Source organism: Triticum aestivum, chromosome 4A (genome assembly GCF_018294505.1).
Source record: "Triticum aestivum cultivar Chinese Spring chromosome 4A, IWGSC CS RefSeq v2.1, whole genome shotgun sequence".
NCBI classification, from domain to species: Eukaryota; Viridiplantae; Streptophyta; class Magnoliopsida; order Poales; family Poaceae; genus Triticum; species Triticum aestivum.
The window spans coordinates 691,220,917-691,228,778 of NC_057803.1; positions in this window are offsets into that span (position 1 = coordinate 691,220,917).

Sequence of the window (7,862 nt, forward strand, 5' to 3'; positions counted from 1 at the left end):
TTCGTATGTAACACCATGCGCCTTTAGTGTGCCTCCCGGGGGGCCATACGTAAGCATGTGCTTTGTCACACTAATGGTGCATTCTGTGTTGATGCGCCATTAGTATCCTTTGGCATACTAATGGCGCACCTGGTGGTGATGCGCCATTAGTATGAATATTTGTTTTTTTTTACTTTTCTGATTTTTTGCATAGGTTACAAAATATATTATTGGACAGAATATAGACAGCAGCACACAGCAACATCAGATTCATCGAATACAATAGAAGATTAGTCTCCGAATACAATTCATCATATTAGTCTCTGAATTCAAAAGACCGAACAAAGATAAAACATTACAAGTCTCAAGACCGCGAGTATCGAGTTTGTCTTCACATTACAAGTCGATATCGATCATCTAAACTACCATCACATAGAAGAGAGCTGTGGTCATCACGATGAGCATCATCGCGATCAAACTGGTCTTCATCCGGTTCCTCCAATGCTCCCTCCTCTCTCCCTCTAGATAGCGGGCGTATCTAGATTCGGCCTCCGCCCTAGTGGTGTACCCTTTGTAACTGTTACCGCTGAAAAGGTGAACCTGTCTCCGACACTCCTCCCAGTCGTCGTAGACTCCGGGAACCTTACCCTTGTACACGACATACGACGGCATCTCTATGCACAAGCCAAACAACAGACAATACGTAAACAATATGTAATTATGCAACAAAAGGATCGGAAGAGAAAAGCAAGACATTAATAGCACGATTCATGGTCCTACTAATAAATAGCATCGATTACATCTAAGTTGAACGACTGTCCAAACCAAAGAGACATACGAATTCATTAAAGTTTAATTACAACATGAGCCAATCAATGTTTCAGAACTAGACATCACTACTTTCGACTCGACTCATTGGACAGGAGCGTGGATGAAGCCGCCGTATGTCGTGATGGTCATGAAATCACGATCGTTGTCACCCTGCATTTGTAGCGTTCCATCTATCTCATTGTTGGACGGTTGATATCTGAGGAAGAACTGCCCCGAGGTATGAAGGATATGTCCGCAAACTCCGTCTGGATGCGAAAGAATTCTTGTCTGAGGTCCGCGTCCTGGATTGCCGACAAGTTCGCGGCCCAATCTTTGAGATTATCTGGTAGCAGAAGGTGATGATGGTCCCTTACGATCGCCCGCATGTGATGGAGGGTGTAGTAGGCATCCTTCTGACCGCCAGGCGGCTGCTTGACGCAACAGAGCTTCGTATTGTGTGAGAACATGTGCTTGCCGTACTTACGAACTGCCCTGGTGAAGGTGCCTCCAGATTTGGCGTAGCCGGGGAGAACATCATCAAGAACTTTCTTGACATTTGTGTAGTCTATCTTGGAGTTACGGTTCGGGTCGAAATACGTGGCCATGGAATATTTCGGGCTTAAGAGGATGAGTGTGCAATGTGTGTCACTGCACAGAACACGGAATGTTAGAAAAAAAAAGAACGATCGCAATCTAAGAAATCATATGTTACGGGGCAGTTAAGGGATGACTTACTCGGGAAAGTATGCCGGAAGGAAGTTATCCTTATCTGGGTTTGCCAGAATGACGCCTTCGTGGTGTGAACTCGCAACTTGGCGGTCCCCCGCGCTGCTCAAGTGCTTGGCACGCATGTAGAAGGGGTCAACTATCATGATGTCCGGGGTCTTGTCTCTAATGATCTGCATCTCCATACTCGGCGAAAACAGCCGAACGAAGGTGTAGTGCAGCGGATGAAGGTTAAACATAGCAAAGATGTCATCAAACCGCAGGACGATCGTACCCCCGATGTCGCCATCCACAAAGCCCTTGCCCTCTGGCACCTTGGCCACGAAAACTGGGTATGCCACATCATTCTCTCTGAGACGCCGCTTCTCCAAAGAAAGAACATTGTCGTGCAGACTCCGCATAGCACCGGTTGCAGCATTGAGCATATTTGGTGGTAGCATCGCCCTACCCACCACATGCACCCTCCTCGAGATATCCTTAGGTGAAGGTGGACTGTCCTGAGCACGGATCAAACTCGGTGCTGGCTGGCTCGCACCGGCGCCCTTGTTAGTCTTTCGTTTCCGTCCCTTCTTCTTGATCTCCTGTAATGGGACCGAGTTCTGCTCACAGACCGCCTTCTTGAGCGTGTTGGGGCTGATAATATTTCAAACCTCAGGTCCTCAGCTATCTGAGGCTCAGTGAAGGCAGGAGCTGGAGGCGTCTCCTGAGAACTGAACGCCAGACGATGCCTGTTGCAATTGGATTTCTCTGCCGTACCAGCTAGATTGCAGTCGTCTTGGTTGGGTTCTTGAGAAAGAGGCCCGCAGAACTCGTCAGCGTACCCATGTTCGGCAAAGTACTTATCGACTTTGGTAAATGTGCAGTCGTCGTTGTCGTCATCGTCCGGATCCTGTGCCATAGGGCTGTTCGGATCCTGTGTCATAGGGATGTCCGGCATAGGGATGTTCGGCAGGTCCGGTAGCGTTGCCGTGTTCTTGCCATGGCTTGGCGCCGGCACGACTGGCGGTCTTGTCTGTGGGGTGGTGTCCCCCGCCCTCAAACGAATCTGGCTCTTCGGCCAAAGCAGGGGCCTGTTTACGTAGGCGCTGAGGGTCATCTCATCTTCTTTGTCGGCCCCAGCAGGTCGAATCGGAGGTAACAGCTCGTCGCAGCCTGGCAGCACCCGAACCACTTCAACCCTATACACTGTGGGTGGCATCGGATTACCGTGGAACATGGGGTTGCCTGGTTGAATGATTCTGCCCTTGGTGACATCGACCAACTCGGCGCCCACGAAGTGCAGAAGAGTGCAAGGAACGTCGGCGGCGTCCTGCGAAAACATGTACAGGGCGTCAGGGATGCCCAGTCAAAGGCAAGGAGATGAAGTCATCAGCCGAGAGGCTTAGTTACCGTGATGCCGTCGAGCTCGGCTAATGTCGAGGCACCGCCAACGGCGGGCGTGCAACTGACGGAGGGGGCGCTTGCTGGCGAGGTGCCGGCCGGCGTACACCCGGGTGCATTAAGCTCCAATGCCCGTGCTGGCGCCGGAGACACGAATACCGCCTCCGCCGGAGACACCAATGGCGCCGCCGCCGGAGACACCAATGGCACCGCCGGAGACACCAATGGCGCCGCCTGCGCGCTGTGCGAGTTGCTGGCCGTGAAGCTAGGAACCGGGGGAAGCCTCTGTTGGCCGCCCGCAATCCACGTCGTCAGCCCATGAATCAACGTAGGCACTATGGCGTTGAGCTTCGTTCCCAGTTGTTGTTCCACTTTCTCTTGGACAAGCTCCGGAATCCGCGCCACTTGTGCCTTGAGTGCTTCAACCTCATGCGTCTGGCTTTCCGAGCTGGTCTTTTTCTCCTTCCGCACACCAGCGGTATAGTATGACCGCCATTTTGTGGACAAGCCTTTGCCGGCCACACGACCAGCTGACGTCGGCTTAGTGAGCTTATCCTTGTTTTTCATTATGTTCAATGCCCTATTTAAAGGGGTGTCGAAAGGGGAGCTCTGAGACGACCCCGCGCTACTGCTTTCAGTGTCCTGTGAAAGGAACATGAACCATTTAGAAATATTGGGGATTAATTAGAGTGCAACCATATGGAGCTAATTACGCGGGGGTGTATTCCTTACCAGAACAAGCTCAAGCGCCCTGGTCTTCGGATCCGTGGTAAGCTCCTTTGTTATCGGGTCCTCCTTGTACCGGCCCTGACAAAGTTCTTGGTCTGCTTGTCACCGCTGTATTTCTCGAAGCGGGGCGGTAGGCCTTGCTCGGCACGCTCCGCGTCCTCCTTGTCCCATATAGGCTCCGCCACTCTGTAACCGCCGGGACCGAGTTTGTGTTCCCCTAAGTTCAGCTCCCGCATTTCTTTCCCCCACTGACTTGGTTCGGAGGTTGCGCTGCTCTCGCACTTGATCTTGAACTCCTTGTACTCATCTTCGCTCATCAAAGGATATTTCGCCTTGATCTTCTCATAACTCTCACCTTTATCAATCATTCTCTTCACCGCGCTTCTCCAAGTAGACTGGGCTATGCTCATCCTCGTGAGAGCGGCACTGTTCACTTTATTCCCTGAGAGGCGTGTGTTTTCAAATTCGGAGCGGAACTTGTATCGTTCGTGCAACTTCATGAAGAGGAGGTTGCGCAAATTCCCGTGGTCCTTATGCCTAAGGTTCTCGGTGTTGATCGAGACGGTGCTCTGGAGAATGCACCCGAGCTGAAGCGAGTACCCCTTGACTATATGTTTGGGCTCCATTGGATGCCCGTCGGAGTCCACTTGAGTGAATTCCTTCTTGAGGGTGCGGAGCACATTCGGGCGCCGGTCCTTCCTTTGATTCTTCGGTTGGCTGCCATCTGTGTGTGCGCTGCCATCATCAGTGGTGGCATCCTCGGCGGCACCATCAGTGGTGTCATCCCCGACGCCACTAGGGGTTGTGTAGTCAGGATCGGTGTCTTCCGCGGCGTCCTCATAGCGGTGAGGTTGTTCCTCGATCTCCTGGGACAGCTCCCAGAATTGCTTGCCGCCCGAACCGCCGTCCTCGTCGTGGTTGGCCATGTTTCGCTCTAAATAGGAAAATAGTTTGGTCAAAAAGTTGGTTATTGTCAAGGAACAAGATCATGGTCTCATCATTTAGGGTTTGTCGACACCGAGGCGTCCTAAAAGTTAAGTTTTTATCATTTAGGGTTTATCGATGCCGAGGCACCCTAGGTTGGGACTAATCACTTGGCACTAATCACTTGGCTCTATTGCCACATATGTTGGGTTTATCATCTAGGGTTTATCAATGCTGAGGAGAATTCTAAGTTGGGCCTAATCACTTGGCTCTATTGCCACCTATGGTTTAATGCAGCAAGAATAAAGGGGCAGTTGATCCTACTTAATTAAGTACTAAGATACCCCGGCCCATGCATTAGTAGCAAGTACCCCATATGTCCGATTTTTAGCAAAGTCATGCTAAAATTCACGGAAAATTTCAGCATGACCTTTGCTGAAAATAGGACATATGGAGTACCCGAATTTGCCGAAACGGAAGTTAATAGACATTCCGGCAAACTCAAGGGCCTCTCCGGGTACAACAGCAGCATCACAAGTTGACAAAATTCCCAAGTAGTACAACAACATCATCACAAGTAGTACCAATGAACATATAGTCCAGCAAGTTGAAAAAGTTGAAGTTCTTAGCATGAAGAATCACACAACACAGCACCTACATTATGATGATACATTTGGATATTGCACATACAATTTTCACATAAGCATAATTTTTCTGGAGATTGCACATACAGTTCACCTATGACAGCACATACAGTTTTTCACATTTGTAGGTTGCACATACAGTTTTCACATAGAGCAATGTTCTTTTCATTTCACCTTCCATTTTTTTGCAATTCAACTCACTTCCTTTTCTTATAGTTACTGCTCCCAAATGAAATGACACTTTGACATGGCTGCAATTTTCAGTGTCTACTTATCTGCAATTTTTCAGTGTCTGCTTAGCAGAAATAGGTTTCAAACTTTAGCTTGTTTTGTATAAGGAGACTAAAAAACTATCTAAGGTGTTATTCAAGTTCAAGTTACAGCCTGCATGACTGAAAATAGTTACACTAAGTTTCAAAATAGAAAAATACACTTCTCAGTTTTACAAACTGAAAATTACTCTAAAACTGAAACTTTAACTGACTTTTAGACTGAATTTTTAATGCGCACCCAACCGATTAGAGAAGCAATGCTTGTAACTAAAGAGGGGGATGTTTCATGACAATTTCCTAGAAAAAACTGTTTCAACATGGCCATTTGCATTTTCTTTTCCCTAAGTAAATATTGGGTGTAGCAAGAACAGGATGGCTCTTAGGATATATGTTGCATATTTGGTGAATTTATTAATTAGATGCAATGTTAATTCTGGTTGGCTGGAAGGCAGTTTACTTGTACCAAAATAAATCTATTGCCTATCAGGCTATCACCATCACATGAATCAGGCTCTAGATAAACAAAGGGGAACAACACACCTGGTACTGGTCCCTAAGCTGGAAACTAGCTATTGCTTCTACTTTTTCAAGTTTGTGTTGTTCCCTACCCTTCTACATCTAGCTACTCAAATACCAACAGTTCTAGGGAGAGACAAAAGCGCTCCAGCTTATATTTCTGTAGATATCTTTTTAAGGACCCTGTTTTCCACTTTTCCAAACCTTCATCCCACCAACAAATCAAGACACAAAAATAATCAACTAAAAACATATAATAAGATAAGATAATGCAACCCACAATCACTTGAAGTGACAGGATAGTCAGCCTTCAGAACTCTATGTTCTGGCATAATTAACAGAAAGTATGGATACAATAAATAACAGTGCAGCAAAAAGATAGAAGGTAGGGAAAAAATGCTTACCTAGAATCAAAGAATGTATGAAACTGATAATTTGACTTGCTAAAGCTAAATGCTTAGAAGTAATTGATTTCAGACCAGATACCTGAAAAGGAACCAAAGGAAAATAAACCAAGCAGTCCAGACTTCTTGATATATAAAAAAAGAAGTGTGGCAGCACATGCCCACATTAAATAGCTATTTAGCTTGATTAAGATTTGAGGAAACTACTGGTGCATTGAAGTACTATTGATGAACTATTTTCTTGGATGTACTGATCTACACTAACATCTGCACATTATGCATAACAATTCACAGGCATATTTACTTGGTATACACGTACACGTATGTACGGGTTGGCTCATTGGCTCTACTTTTTTGTTTAGGATCAGGACGTACACTAGCACTACAATTCACAGACAAAAAAGTAGATGTACCATTGAAGTACACCTACATAAAATATTTGAACCTACAGAAAATATTTGAACCTACACGTGTATGTACATTGTGCATAACAATTCACAAGCATATTTTCTTGGATGTACTGCTCTACACTAACTCTCTTTCTCCCACAAATTCACAGGCATATTTGAACCTACAGAACACCTATATTACTATCAATCATTCCAACATGAAGACAAATCCCACCGAGCAGAGAAGCCGCGGATTATCTACCACTTCCTCGGTAAAACCACAATCCGATGATAGACTCTCACGACGGACCTAATCTAAACCGCACCAGAGCAACCAAGAGCACCACGGTCCCGACAGAATCCGACGGGAGGACGCGTGGAGGGGCGGAGGCGGGGGACCATACCGTTGGTGATGATGGCACTGGTCTGGGGCGGGACCTTGAACTCCTCGGCGGCGAACTTGAGCACCGCGGTGAAGGGCGCCGCCTCCGGCACGCCGAACCTGCGAGGCCACCGCATGACACACGTGGATTAGGACGAGATCTGGTTCGAGGAGGGGTGGGGGGAGGAGGAAGAGAGGGGGATCTGTACTCACACTTTGAAGGGGAGCTTGGGGTCGAAGAGGGAGGCGGCGGGGGCGCGTGGGCGGCTGCGGTGCAGTGGGTCGGGGCAGCGGCGGCGGTGGCGCGGTGGAGGGAGGGACAAGAGAAGGAGCGACACGGTGGATCGAGGGAGAGGGAACTGGCGAGGGGGAGAGGGAAGGGGGGATCGGGCGAAGGGGTATCCAGCTAGACACTATAGCAATGGCGCACCACCTTCTGGTGCGCCATTAGTAGTTTTTTTTCTTATAGCAATGGCGCACCCACCTCTGGTGTGCCATAAGTAACTTTTTTTTTCTGACAGCTATGGCGCACCCACCTAGGGTGTGCCATTAGTAACTTTTTTTTTCATTATTTCTTGTTGCATCTAATAATTTGTTTTTTTATCAAATTTGTTATTTTCATGAGGACTAGAACAGAAGATATCATCAAATATCATCAATTTTTTTTGAAAATATCATACATTTTTGTTAATTGAAAATATCATCAA